Source organism: Cyprinodon tularosa, unplaced genomic scaffold (genome assembly GCF_016077235.1).
Source record: "Cyprinodon tularosa strain WSP-4 unplaced genomic scaffold, ASM1607723v1 ctg466, whole genome shotgun sequence".
Taxonomy (NCBI): Eukaryota; Metazoa; Chordata; class Actinopteri; order Cyprinodontiformes; family Cyprinodontidae; genus Cyprinodon; species Cyprinodon tularosa.
The window spans coordinates 309847-323865 of NW_024039192.1; positions in this window are offsets into that span (position 1 = coordinate 309847).

The window sequence follows — 14019 nt, forward strand, 5'->3', positions numbered from 1 at the left end:
GAAGAGGCCAGATGATAGACGAGGCTGTTCTCTAATCGGAGCCAAATCATGACTTTGGGTGATAGATTAGATAATTTCTGCCTCATAATTGTCTCCATCTGGTTCTGATATAGTTTTGTTGACAGACGTACTCATCTATATCTTCTCAGGGGGGTTATTGTAACTCAAACAAAAAGATGAATGACCTCAGACTATGTTAAATGGCCTTTTGTTAAGAAAAAATTAATCTGACTGTTTAGATTAGTTTTTTTTTTTTTGTTTTTTTTTGGTTGTTTGGTTGTCATTATTTTGAAGATTTAGGAGAGATAAAGTTTTGAAAATTGCTTTACCAAAAAAATGCGTGTGTATTTTGTTTAATTACTAGGGTGTTTAACAACTGAAGGCCCAAGTGGTAAGTCACCTTTCCTGCAAGCAGGAAGCCTGGGTTTGTATCCCAGCTGGGGGGAATGAGCTGCCAGTGTGGGTCCTTAGGCAAGACCCTTCACACTGATGCCTGCTTTGGGAAGTGGCAGCCCAGTGGTTAGGGCATTACATTTGGAATCATGAGGTTCTGAGTTCAATTCCTACTCCCACAAACTGCTACTCTGGGTATGTGATCAAGACCCTTAGCGCTCCCTCACTGGTCCCCAGGCACCGCAAAATGGCAGCCCACTTCTCCCGAAGGGGATGGGTTAAATGCAGAGAGTTAATTTCGTTGCTCTGTACTTGTGACAGTGTAATGAAAAAATAAAATTCTGGAAAAACATGTTATGAACCTATTTTCCAGAATGTATATAAATATATCTAGTTGGCATCTAAATGTGATAGTTTCCAAATACTTTTTTCTCACACATTACTGTCACATTACAGGATTCACTAAAAGAGGAGCTGCAAAGACTAGCATAGCATCAACATCATCATATACTTCGGATATCACACCTGATGACCATCCACCACCATTACAGGAGGGGTTGACAACTGCGTAGTAACAACTACTTCTGACTGTATATAGCCTATATAGGCCTACTGTAACCTATGGATGCTGAAGCCATGCTTGTGAGGTAAATAAAACATCTTTTTGTCTTTTTCCAACAGATAAAGGACCAAAAAGATCGGCATGGGGGCAAGCTTTACAAAGACTGGGTGAACATGACAAAAGAGTCCAAAGCCAAAGTGGACATACCTATGTAGTACATACAGTATTGACATTGTATTATTTATTTTAAAAATAAGGAGAGGAGAAGTTTGTGGGTGGCTTTTAAAAAAAGTGTTTTATACAGCCCTAGAATGACTGTTTCGTGGTCCTACCTCCTGGAAACCAGGCAGCTGCTGCCTTCTCTTTCTCTCTCCCCTACGTTTCACTGTTTTTTTTTTTTTTTTTTTAGATCATAGCTGATATTTTTTATCATATCCGCCCTTATCTTTTGGTAGAAGGTTTTATATGTATCCATAAAACATTATGACTCAAATCAGGTGTAAAATATACTGGGTCCTGTCTACCTCCTTGGTTGCTAAGAACATGCTTCCCCTCCTAAGATAACTGCAATCATCGCTAGGCTCACACTCGGATGTGTGACGTCACCGCAATGCTATCTATGGCTGACCAGAGTTGGGAGTAATGGCATTACATTATAATGGCATTAGAAACTGCGTTAGTTTTTCATTGATTAAGTCATCTACGCTTTTCACATATTGATAACGTTGTTACGTTACTTGCTATCTAAAGCAGTGTGTTACTGCATCTCAATTAACTAAAGAGAGGTGCTTATTGGCTGAGGAGCTGCAATGTGGGCCGATGTTCAGCAAAACTTGAATTCAGATGGAGAGAAGAGAGAATAGTGCAGAGCCACAGAATCAATGAGAGTGTACCTAAACAAAGGCGGAAGTGAACATCTAAATGTTTCTGTTATTTGCCCATTTTGTGCACGAACAATTGTTTATTCTTATAAATTATTCACTCTGACTTGTGTCATGAAAGGCATCAAACCTTGCCAAATCTGTGAGCACGTTGTAATTTGTTGCTGTAGTGACAGGAACAGCTTAGTGGCACTCATCACCCTCTTTAAAAAGAAACAAACAAGCTGCTGTTTAAGTAGCCTTACTCTTAAATTAAGAAAATATTCTTATTTTGGAATTTTATCAAACGATTTTTTTATCCTATAACCAAGTAAACAACCTTCAAAATTGTATTGAAACAAGGTTGCACCAGAATTAACTTAATTTTCTTGTGCAGAACATGTTTGTTAAAACACATTTCCTTTTAAGACCACAATTCAAAAAACATTTTTTCTCTTTGAAAAACTGCTTTTAGCTGTTTAGTTCCAGAAGCTGTTCATTGGAAAAACTTACCGGGAAAATCAGACACATGCTTAGAAAATCTGAAAGCTAGAGGTAATGCCTGTGGGAATGATTACAGAACTGTGATTGAAGTTTATAATTTAAAACTCCCCATATCTGAAAGAACAAACTTAAAGGATATAACATTAACATAACTGACTGTAAAATGTACTCAGGATTTATTTATTCATTTATGCAATCATTGATGAAGCAGTTTTGGTGTGTCTGTATATGCGTGCTAAGTGAGTGTAGACTCAACAGGAGGTAAAACACAGACCTCATTCTTGGGTTTTATTAGTCCATCTAACAACATTTAAAACATCTGATTAAAGAATGACACTGTGAAGCAAGGAAGCTTTTCAGGAAACAAAGGCAGTCTGGTTTCACTTTCCTGTATCTGAAATCCAATCTCTGACATCACAGAGAAGTGAGCTTATGATTTATGTTAAGCTTACAGCCTCGCTGCAGAGCATGTGTTACTTTGACGTTCCTACACAATCAAAAGGATGACATTATCACAGTGGATGGAAAACTAACATTGCTGACCTCCCTCACTCAAACAAAGTGATCTAACCCCTTAGACTTCTCCCTCTTTATCCTGCTTGTTCCTGCAATCTCCATGGTTTCAGTCTCTTTTTTTCTTCTTACTGCACACTGATGCATGGCCCAACCATATATGACAGCCCAGCAGTGTTTATGTAGAGCACCGCTCTTAATTTCGTGTTGTTTCAACCTTCCAGGGAGGCAAAGCTGCTCCCCATTGTGCAGGGGGTCACCATGAGTCATAAGAAGGGGCCAAATAATGAAAACATTTCTGAGTCAAGCTTTAAAATATAGAAAACATGTGTGATTTCAAACCATTGTAGTTTGTACTCACACAAAAAATGACTCTTTTTGCCCGTGTGTCTATTTAAATTAGAAAGCACTTTTTGGGGGTAACATTAAGCATTTCTGCCTCAATACTTTTAATACTAACAAACAAACAGATCTTAACTAGTTTTGCATACCGATGACCTGCATTCTTTTGATTTTATTCATGTTTCTGTCATGATGTTGATGTTCTGACCCAAAAATGCAGAAAACCTAACAGAGAGTCCAGGTAGGTTTTTACGGGTTTTATTGAAGAAGTAAACAGGGGGAGAAGTGTTGCTCTGAACATTGCCCAACCGGAACTGCAAAGTGAGGGGAAGACACAGCGGATAGTTAAAGCTCAGTGGGGAATTTGACTTGTGAAACTTGGAGAAGAGGTTTTGGTTGCCGACTCACATTTCCAGTGAAGTTGTTGAGTCCTTGACTCCTGTCTGTGTGCCGTGGTTCCAGTATCTGTCTGATTCGGTGGAGCGCGGAACAGGTTTTACCCAGAATGTGGTTGATAGTTGGAAAACGGAGATACTGACTGCCTTTCAGATTTCCTGCGGGACTTGAACGGGTCGTTGTGGAGAATAATCCCTTTCTCAGTGAAAGCTCAAACGATCTCTTGGGGAAAGTGGATCCAAACCTCCTGTTTGAATCCCAGCTCAGTTTGAAGCTCAGTTTATCCTTCCAGGGTGTGAAGGTCCAAGAGATCCAGTTAGCAGGACAACTTCCTGCCAAGAGGCAAAGACAAAACAAGGTTAAAATCAGGTTGACAAAAACTCAGCTTGACTCAGCAAACTCAGCTTGGCTAGAGTAGCCTAAACTGGCGAACACTATGGCGTTGAAGTAGTGGCAGTTAGCAGCTTAAGAACACTCCGTTTAACGAGGAAACCATCCGCAGGTGTGTGAGGAGGCGGACCAGAACCAGGCGCCTTCTGGTGGATGAAGGGAGACAAACACAGAAAACACAGACACAAAACAGGAGTCCTGACAGTTTCTCTTGAAACAGTTTCTCTTCTCTTGTCTCTATTTGAATAGTTGCCAAACCACCAAGCCAGGAAAATCCAGGCGCTTCAAAGGTTGCAAATAATAACTGCAACAACAGTTTTTGTTTGCAAACTTTGGGGCAGATTCAGTCCCAAGAAACAAACCAGGCAACAAGGTGTTCATGGACAAAGACCCAATGAACATCCAAGGACATATCTCCAGCAGCGGCACCAGAGGATTGTGAGTTGGGAGGCAAAGTAGGTTCCTGGGTTTTAATAAGAGGGATATGGTGTCAGGATTATGAACAAAAGGGTAACAAAAGGTTATATTTTTCTTCACGGGCACAATGGGGTTAACTATTTTCATTCAACACAAGCTTATATACTAAACTAAAGTCTAGAAAACGCATTTGTATATTTATCTATAGTAGAATCGATTGCTGCAACAGTGTCTTCATGGATTTGCCTAAAATTCCACCAACACATTCTCACTCCCAACTGACATATTCACACTTTCGGTCTAAGCTTCCTGCCAATCACATACTGACACAACAGGCTACCCCTCATGGCAAAGATTGACACCCAGTTTACTTGACAGGTTATAGACACTGAACCATGTAACTGATACAATTCTGTTTTTATTTAAGGAGCTTCTGGTATCATGTATTCCAATTTTTCTTTTTAAGCTTTAGGGGTCAGGATTGAGTTATATTTCACTTCGCAGTTCATAGAAAATTTTCACAAGTTTGCACTTTAACCCATGCACATTAACAAATGACAAGAGGAATACTTGACCAAGGGTCAATATTTGACAAGTTGCAAGTGACAATGTGTTTACTCAATGAATGCTCTCACTGGAACCATTCAGTTGGTCAGAACCAGCACGCCCAGAGCCTTCTTAAGGACCACCACGGTGATAGAAAGACCGCACAATAGAAGTCGCCATGTTCCAGATTTTCCCTAATTTCCAAACACAGTTGCGTACATTCGAGAACATAGATTGGCAAGACTGTGTCAGGAACAACCTAGCACTACAGATAAACCCCACACCAAACGTCATGTTACTTGTAAGTATTTTGTCTCCCTGTCTAAGTCCTCAGGGTATTAATTGTTAAACAATCTATGGATTATCACTAATATCACATACTGGTGATTGACCACTGCCCTTTATCATTAAACAGATTGAATTGAATGCATGTCTGTTGCATATTCTGCCTGAAGAACTGTAGAGCCTGACAAGAGATAAAGTCAGGGACGACAATGAATTTAACATAATTTAGCTAGCTTCGATAGATTTATTATGTGGAGAAATTGAAACGTCACAAGTTAAAAACACTAATAAGGATCTTGAATAAAAACTGGTGACTTCTTCCAGTCTACAATAGTTGTTACCGGAGTCATTTTGACAGGTCTTTCCGGCAAATCATTCAAGGCTTTGCTGACAGAATCAGATAAGACTTAATTGAAATAACGAAATGTTTTTTGAAAATATCTCTTTTAGAAACCTTTTTTTGTTGTTGTTGCACATGACCAAGAGGTACTAAATTTGCTTTCTGAAGAAAATAGAGAGAATGGAACAGAGGAAGATGTCTGAAAAATTGGTCTTCCATACCCGATCCTGAAAAATATTTAGATTCCCTTTTTTTATGACATAGGAACCCTGAATCTAGGGAGAGTTTTGGATCATAATTGAATATTTTTACATGATAGAAAGTCTAAAAAGACCCACTTAATTTTGTTTTTTGAATTCCTATTTGATTTTAAACAAATAAAGTAGTCAGTGTAAGTTAATATAACACATTAACAAAGACAGTTGTCATACAGTTTCTCACAAAATTCACAATATATTGAAGACGAAAGTCTGTCTCAAAAACAAACCAAAATTCTATTGCTTTTGTTACCTCCTCAACAATTATGGGTATGGAAAACGTTAAAATGCCCAAAGAGTTTTGCACCAACAAGGTGGTTTACAATGATTTTTCTAATTACATTTCCCTATGCCTGCAAAGTATTACTCATGACATATTTATAACATTACAAGCACATTTGGCCCAACTTTTTTGAACTGCACTTACAAAGAGTTTTGGGTGAATTTATTGAAACAATATTCTTTATATTCCTACAAGCTCAGGCTTACATTGCCAACCTTTCAACAAACAAGTTAGACAGCTTCACTGCAGATCCATGCTGCGCCCACACATGCTCAGAAGTTTAACAATTAATGATGCTGAGTTTTATAAGGAGACAAAATTCCCAGGTGGATGCCTCATGTACCTGGCTGCATCCCTATGTGAAGAGAGAAATAAAATACTTCCATGATGACACATTTTAAAGGATTCATGCCTGTGTGGGCTTATTAGCAAATCTCAGTTTGGGTGAGTGATGTTGGATGTTGGAGGCCATATCTGTCTGTGCTTTTTAGACCCGCTCTTTCCTCTATCACTCATTCTCTCTGCCTCCAAGAGGGGCAAATTAGCAGCTCTAAGGGGGTGTGCAGTCCCTCACTGCACAGATGCCCATATATAGACAGCAGACATTAGGTAAACGTAAGGTAGACATTAGGTAAACTCAAAATAGGAGCTACTCAGTCAGCTGCTTTATTTGTAACACTGATACACTTCTTTGAGTTGGCATGAGTGAGGACCCCGCGGGTTGAGTGGAAGGATGTGGGGCGTGGACAGCAGGTAGATGAGGTAGAGTGCGCGTGTGCTTTTAGTGATGATGGCTGTCACGGGTTGCATGAATCACTATGTTTACACACATTACCACTCTGATGCTAGATTCATGTCAAGAATAACAACGTGAACTTTTTGAAAAGCTTTCTGGCAGTGGATGCTGATACTCTGCCCAGTTTTTAAAGTGGTAATTTCTTCTTATTACAGCAGGACAACTGACCAAATTGAGACAACATGATGTAATGTCTACAGGGTTTCAGCTTAACTGCAGTACAATATAATTTAACAGAAACCATAAGAAGACTGATAATGTTGAGAGACAGGCAAACCTTATATGGTTTGCAGCAGGATTTTGTAGTTCAGAATCGTCACTCCCTCCACACTTACTATTACACCTGCAAAATAAAGATGTATTATAATAAAATGTTGATTTATTACTGCGGCTTAATTTTAAATAAAAGTATTTAGACAAAAATACATTTATTCTGCAAGAAGTTTTCTTTTTTCTTTGCTTATTTTATATGTGACGTCCTGATCCCCTTGTGTAATTTGACAAATGCCCATTCTCTTTATGCTCTACTATGGCTGCACTCTACATTTGCCCCTTTTTCAATAGCAGAATCTTTGTTGTTTAACCAGTTCGAAGCCCGTACCACAGAATGTGGGTGCTTAGTTCCCAGCTGCAGCTGTTTCAACCAGCAGTCGTTACTGCTGATGATAAGTCCTTCGTCATCAGCAGTGGGCTGTACAGAACGCAGTAGTAAAACTAGGTGGTGGGATGCAGGGACATATCAATCCACTGGAGAAGAAGAACAACCACAAAACAGAAGCAAAGCGGAATAACTTGAGCATATAGTCCGATGATTGACTGTATTGCCCTGCATATAATATTTCTGTTGCAGCTCCACATTTCTATGCAGCAGGAGAGAATCAAAGCATTTCCATTACTGTTTTTGTGCCATTTAGGGTTCTTTCATACCTACTTAGAGATTAATATCCAATATCAAACAAAAAATAGATAAATAAATCAAAATAAGAATCAAGTTTACTGCCAAGTAGGTTTGCACTTACAAAGAATTTGACTTGGTGTTGATGGTGCAGACAAATTGGATATATATACAGAATACAGGATCTGTAGTTATATGCAATATATAGTATACCCATGTACTATATACACAGTAGGCTATGCATTAATGCAAACTTCCCTGCACGCCTCAGAGTCCTGGAGGTGTACAGATCCTGGAGAGATGGACCGGATGAGACACTGCAGTCTGCCCTGACTGATCCCAGTCATAAGTCTGTTCCTGACTTTATTAGTTTGAGTGGGTGTGTGATCTAGATATTAAGGCAAGTGGACATTCTTGCATATGCAGCAAAAGAAAACTATTCATGTTTTTTTTAATTGCTATTTACTTAGTTATGATGTCATTTTTAAAGAGTTTCACATAAGCTCATTTAATGTAACCATGTTCTTTAATGTCACATGGTAATGTCATCAGTGGATCAACATTCAACACTGATGGCCACAGTTGTAGCTTTTAGTGGAGATATGGAAATCTAACCTGATTTAGTACAGAGTAGAGGAAGAGTAATAGGACTAAAACCCTGGAAAGCTGCAATCAACAACGGAAAAGTAGCCAGATTGGCCTATTTTTTGCCACACTTCAAAATTGGCAAGACAAGAGGACAGAATGTTGATAGAAGATTTTCAGACTGATGACCTCAACTTGTTAAATTCAAGGATCAGAGTAACAATGGAAAGGTAAAACTATTGGGATTGCGATAAAAAAAGCTGGACAGAGATCAAGTTCATCTTTCAGAGAAAGAAGGCATATACGTTTTTCCAAAGCTTACTAGTCTAACAATAGCAGCACAATGGTTCAATTTTGTCACAAATCTTCATACTGAAAATATCACAGCATATAAGCAGGGAAATAGAGAGATTGTTATCATATGTTTAATTATTTTGTAAAGAAGTTAACCTCCTTTGTTCTTATGTCTCCAAGATGTCGAACTTCGAAGCCTCATTCCCATTTTTGCAAGGGCTAACTTGCAATGCGGTTTAAGCAGTGTTATCCAAGTCTATGTGACCAGCTCTTTGAAGGAATAATGGTGAAAAAACTTCCTGATCTGCAGCAGAACAGAGTGCAAAGCACATCGTGTCCTGCTTTTAAATGCACACTGGAGAGGTTAACTTGACAAAAGAAAAAAGATCCCTGAACCTCAGCCATGGGTGGTACTTAACAGTACAAGACAACATACAAGGCCTCTCACTACACTGATGTGTTTAAAGCTCTTCAAATTTCAGATACATCTTTTCTACATAGTCCTCTACACTTAGCCTCTACTCTTTGCTGGCTCTGTGATGTCAGGTAGATTTTTGAACACACATAAAAGCATGTTATCACCAGCTTAATTGGCAATTTTACTTGCACCATGTCCTTTGATGAGGTTAAGACTGAAGTTTTTGGTACTAAACATTCCACGTGAGTCTGGTTCAAAACAAAGGAGGAACATTTGGAAAAAACACCTCAGGTCCACTGTTAAGCCTTCCAAAGTCAACTATATCAAGCACATGATGAAATGTTGTCTTTGGCATCACAGATTATTTATTTGTTATGAAATACTGGTTGTTTTCCTCCGACCTGGTAAAAAGACTCTCCAGGAGTGAAGCCGTCTCCGTCTGTCAATGCCCATTTTATGACGTTGCTGTATCACTCCACTTCTGGCAATTAGCCTTCTCTTAAGGAGGGTGAACAAAGTTAGAGACCTCAATAGCTGAAAAACAAATACTTAGGACCTAAACACTAGCTAAGAAAAGAACAGCTGCAGTCCCCGTGTAGATCATAACAACTTCGTCTCAACTTTGAGCAGAAATCCTTGTGCTCTACCTTACATAATCACTTGCTGATTGGAGAAAATGGATATGTTCTTTGCTTGGCAGGTGCACGACAGACAAGGTAGGTGATTCTTGGAGGGGGCAGGTAATTGTTGTTCAATGTAGGACTGTGATGGGCATTTCTTTTTCCAGAACAGCTGTTGTTCAGATGGCAGAATTCATGAGGGTTATGGAGCACTGGTGAATCAAGCAAAATACAATTTTTTTCTGGTTTGGATATAGGAATAACATGACAATATATTTCAAAGATCAAAAATCCTGTTCCTTTTGTACATAAGTCCTCTAGGTCAAATAATCAGTCAACTCAGGGACATTTCTTACCACCTGTATGCGGACGATATTCAACTATATTACTCTTTCAAGGACACTGAATTTAATAAATTTTCTTCCTAAACTAACTGCCTGACCAGCATTAAACAGTGGTTATGTAACAATTTCCTATTTGTGAACTCTGAGAAACCTGAAACACAAATTATCGCACTAATTATCGAAAGTAAAATCCCTCAGATAAAGCAACATAAAGTGTGTTCAGCCCAGCCTCAGGAGCATAGGTGTCGTCTTCGATTCAGCGTCCTTGAAGAACCAGTCTAAATAATTAGTTTGGAACTATTACTTCTAACTAGGGAATATTTCCAAATTAAGACCACTGGTGTCAAAGGGTGAGTTGAAAAATGATTGTTTATGTTTTTATTTCCTCACGGTTAGACTATTGCAACAGTCGTTTTACTTGTTTGAGTAAAAAGGAGCTTTAACGTCTCCAGGTTGTCCAGAACTCTGCTGCAAGGCTTTTAACTCACATTAACAAAAGAGAACACATTATACCAGTATTAGCAGCTCTGCAGTGGTTACCAGTCCAGTATAGAATCCAATTTAGAATCCTTTTTCTTACTTTTAGAGCCCTGCACGGTAAAATTCCTCCCTACATCTCTAGGCTGTTAGAGTTCTACACTCCACCCCATAATCTGAGGTCAACGGGCCAAACATTAGTTAGTGCTTCCACTCACTCGTTTTAAAACCAGAGGGCATTGTTCGTTTCAGGCAGTGGCTCCGAGGCTGCGAAATGCTTTGCCTCCTGCATGAATTCTGTTGATTCTTTTAAAAAGCAACTGAAGACACTGCTATTTAAGCAGGCTTTGAATTGGACGTGTGGTTTTTATGGCTCTGTTTGTATGTTTCCATTTGTTTTTCAAATGTTGATATACATTGTAATCTACATTGTTTTATTGTATTACATTTTTACTGTGAAGCACGTTGTGATTTTTCTGTGAAAAGTGCTAAACAAATGAATTTTACTTACTAAAAAGGTTGATTTTGCATTGTAAGTTAGGGGAAATTAAGATACCATTGGACTATTATCCTTCAGAATCACTGGACAGTGAAAGATGTAAGAGGTAATGGTATCATGTTATTGGTAAATAAAATACTAATAAGAGTCATCTTGTAAATTAAAAATGGGACATTTGTGTGTATTTCAGTGGGATAATGATCCAAAATATGACAGAAATTTGTTAAAAGCAGCGGGGAAATAGTCCACTAGACACTTCATTAACCTCTTTAATTGTCAGCCTTGTTCTCAGTCTTACAATCATGTAGAAAATTAATAGAGAGTACCCAAGACTCTGCAAACTATACAGATTCTGCAAAGAGCACTAGTCAAAACGCATTTTCTTTGTAAGATCCAGCCCTATAACATGTTATGTTCAAATCAAGAACAACTTTAAAATGTCAAAATACTCCCATATTCCTGTTTTCTTTTTTTTTAACCCTGGTGAGTAGGCTATTTGCAGCAGTGTACGATAACACCCCATCCATCACATGACCCTTAAACTCAGAATTACAGCTAAGTTTCATCTCACTAGACCAAATAGTCCTCTGGTATTTGATAAAATCTCACGCAAACAGAGGTGTAGTTCTGTTCAGGAAAAACAAAAACAGAGCTCCAAGTCTTTCTGAATAATGTTACTGTCTGTATGCATGTATGAGTGTCATTACATCACCGCTAGGAACTGACTGTTGTGGAAAGTTGCACTGAGAAGGTATAAACAGACCTGTTTAGTCTCTGTGTAGAAACAAACCAACCTCTTTAATGCGTTTCCCCGTTTGAAGAACATACATTGCTTTCCATTTCACTGAGTCTCAGGTTTCAGACCAAAGTAGATGACTTCAGAATCCCATTAAAAAGGTATAAAGGTTAGTAGTGAACCACAAATAGAAAATTTAATTAATGCAATGTTATGAATATGGACTCAAATATATACATTTTAATATCCAATAGTTAAAAGGAATATGCCTAACATTGTAAACTTGAATAAAAATTGTGTTTTTTGTTATATTTATATAGATTCTATATTTAGTCATGACCTCAATTGTATCCTGGTAACCAATAAAGCATGCATATGGCTTTTATTTTAGCATGTATGTTTCTTTTCCCTTCATTTTGGATTATTTTTACAGCATTAGTTCACTTTATAACTATATAGCTCCATCAAAGCTAAAGACAAAGTGTACCAGGTCTGAAGAAGTAGCAATAAAACTACACTTTAGGACCAATTATGGGTACTCAGGTAGCACTGCTCCTACTTTTTTCTGTTTATAATAAACTCTTTTGCAGAATTACAAACACACAGCGCAGTCACCAATTAGTGAAGCTGCTGAGCACAGAATGGAGAGTCAAAGTTTTCAAAGAGAAAAACTGAATTTTCTACCTTTCAGAGTGAAACTGGAACACGTTTCATAATTTTTGCATAAATCTTAGAATGTATTGAAATTGAATAGTTTTACCGAGGTGTTGATGGGTTTATTTCTTTAATAAGATATCCTTTACAACCCTCAAGAAATCATTCCAGCTCTGCTTAAAGAATATTTAGGCACAAAGAATCTGTAGGAGGATTTAGGTGTTCATCTCTTCTTCCATTTCTCTAAATGTTGAGGTGTCATTAGCTCATTCACCTCATCCGTTTTCAGGCCCATTACCTCCAGAAAAAGAAAATGTTTCTGTGATCCTGCCAGACTCATGCACTGAGAACCCAAGACCAGCCCAAACATGGAGAAAACCCCCTAACAATAACCACTGGTTAATAAAAACACTGATTGTTTCCAGGGATCCTAAATGGCAACCGTGACTTCTGGACACATACGGCACTTCATAGAACACTGAAATCTGTGAATCAGAGTTCTCTTGTTTGGAGGTTACCGAGGTATAAATACTGCATAGCTGATCTCAAATTCAGTTTGCTAATATTTCATTTGTTTGGATTTTCATGAAGGTCATTTCAAGGTGGAAATTAAATGACTAATTTGCTTTGGGAGTCAAACTAACCATGAAGCTAAGGAGAAAGAATTTAAAGCTTGCTTGTCTTTTGGGTAACCGTGGACAGTTATACATTTTGCAAAGGCAAACATCTGGAAGATGAAACTCCTGAGAACAAAAGAACTATCAGCTGGCTTGAAGAAACTCTGAACTGTTATACAACTCACTAAAGAAAGCAGGAAAAATCTCTCCCTGTGTGTGGGGATGGGGCAAACCCAAACTGAAGCTGCTGTCGAGCAGCGGAAGGAGCACATGGTCTATTAAATTCTGTCAACATGTCCTTTGTGGTAGAGGCAGACTTTGAGGACTCAGGAGAAGCTTATAGTCTATTATAATGAAATGCAGACTGAGTGCCATAGGAATATGAAATTTACAGAGATTTTTGATGCTCCGGACAAGGTTAGGTTGTTGTGGCTAACCCAACTATTACTGTTACTGTTTATTACTGTTACAGGCTGGGTACGAATTATCAAGAAAGGACAACTTGGTGTTATGATTCGGCCACTGAGACCCCAGTATGTTAAGCCGATAGAGTGAAACATAAGTTGTATTGTCATGGGTGAGATAGTAGCAGACTGGGGCAGGCAGGCAAAGCAGGAGATGGATGGGATTGAATCAGGCAGTTCATGTAGAAGCAGAATAGAAACAGAGTAGCTGTCTGAACCAGATTTCATCTGGTATAAGATGCAGCACCTGGCTTGATTTATAGATGACAGAGAGCATAAGACATGGACTAAAGCTGCAATGGAGATCTGACCTAGCTTGAAGCTGCATAGAGAATTAGACATGTAGTGATGTTATGAGTCAAGGCTTCAAGGCGTGTGTCGAGTAGTGGAGGGGGCGTTTCTGCGAAGCGTGTATTGAGGCTTGCTTCATTTAGGGGAGGGCCAAAATCGATGATGTCCGAAGCCTCGCTAACCCGCCATACCATGTGTCTACTTTATTAAGTGGTTCAGATCAACCGGAACTATGCAGGCA